The sequence below is a fragment of the Belonocnema kinseyi genome, chromosome 9, assembly GCF_010883055.1.
Source record: "Belonocnema kinseyi isolate 2016_QV_RU_SX_M_011 chromosome 9, B_treatae_v1, whole genome shotgun sequence".
Taxonomy (NCBI): domain Eukaryota; kingdom Metazoa; phylum Arthropoda; class Insecta; order Hymenoptera; family Cynipidae; genus Belonocnema; species Belonocnema kinseyi.
Window position 1 is genome coordinate 25,516,526 of NC_046665.1, and position 1,659 is coordinate 25,518,184.

The window sequence follows — 1,659 nt, forward strand, 5'->3', positions numbered from 1 at the left end:
CACATTTTCTGCCCTATCGAGGTGCTGCCCTCATCGTACTACGAAGTCGAATTTTTGTTTTCTCATTCTTCGTAAAATATGCCGGTAAAGCAGTAGAAAGATTTTTTGAGGTTAGAAAAATTTGACATGTATGTAGCGCTGAATTTTTTCAGATCTGTAGTTTGATCCAGGTTTTCGGTAGTCTTTTTTTTTAGTTATAAAAACAATGTTTTCGAAAAATCATATTTTTAATTTTAAAAAAAGTATTATAGATAGACATTTCGAGATAAACAAGTTCTGAAAACATTTTTCTTTGACAAATATTTTTTTAAATTGAAATAATGAAATATGTATGCCAAAGAAACAACTTTTTAAATGATTGAAGTGTTCAAACATTATTGTTTAAATTTAAAATAATAATAATTAAAACAAAATATATTTCTGGATAAGATATTTTTTGTTGGAAATGTATATTGTATTTTTTAAATCACAAAAGTTCTTCCGAAAAATCGAAATGTTAATTAAAAAACACATATTTTTGTATATGAATTTGTCGGTAAAATTTTTTTTATAATTTCAATTTTAAATTCAAACGATAGTTTTTAACACTTTAAATATTAAACAAAAAATTATTTGATAACAATATTTTATTATCATATTTTTAATAAATAATTAATACTGATTAAGAAACAATTTTATAATGGGAGTTTTATTATTTGGGAATTTTCAAATTCGATAATATTATAAACTGTTCAGGAATTTTATTAGTTTTGGAATTGTATTTTTCGGGACAGAGTTTTACCGAGTCGGTAATTTTATTTTTCGGCATATTTCAGCCGTCCCCATAGAATCACGGAAAATTTGCTCTGATTATAATTTCGGCGCTCGATCTTGTTGATTTTTTCCTACAGTATTAATAAAAAAAAATTGTATGAAAATTTTTGATGTCACAAAGTTAAAGATAATCACAATTAAAAATTTTTATATTCGCTGTACATCCTTATTCTTGGATCTTGGCGATTTTTTTCTAATCCATTTCAGTCACTGGTAGTCTTTTTTGACATGTAGGTATATAAAAAAGGTAAACTTCAGAAAATTTAAAAACTAATTTAAGAACTATTTATACTCTTTTAAGCTACCAATACAATTTACAGAACACTAATTCTAAAATTTGCACATTTTTAGGCCTTTAGTTTAAGAACTTGAATTTTAACGTTAAAAATGCTTCATTTTCAGAATACAGAATTATTGTTTGAATTTTCAGAATTTTCGTTATAAGTTATAGGTTAGGTCAAAAATAACATTCTGGGATTCGAAATTGTTACAACGCGAAAAAGTTTTAATTTATAATTTAAAAATGCGAAAATACACCATTTTCCATGTTCATTTGCAATTCAGCGAGTCACTTTCTTTCGATTTCTTTGAAAGTCGATCCTTTGCTTTCAATTTTCTTTTTAAAATATACCTTGAATTTAACGCATTTCAAATTAAATGTTTGCAGCTGCATTCAGATTGAATTATACAAAGTTTTTTTGTTTTGAATATAAATAAATTAAAACATTTTATTCGTTTTTCACAATTGTAATTGAGCCCCTGGATGCAATAACTCGCTGAGCGCTCGAAAACGCGTAAAAGTATTGTCTGCGCGGTGACATTACGAGTCAAAATCAAAAGTCCGAA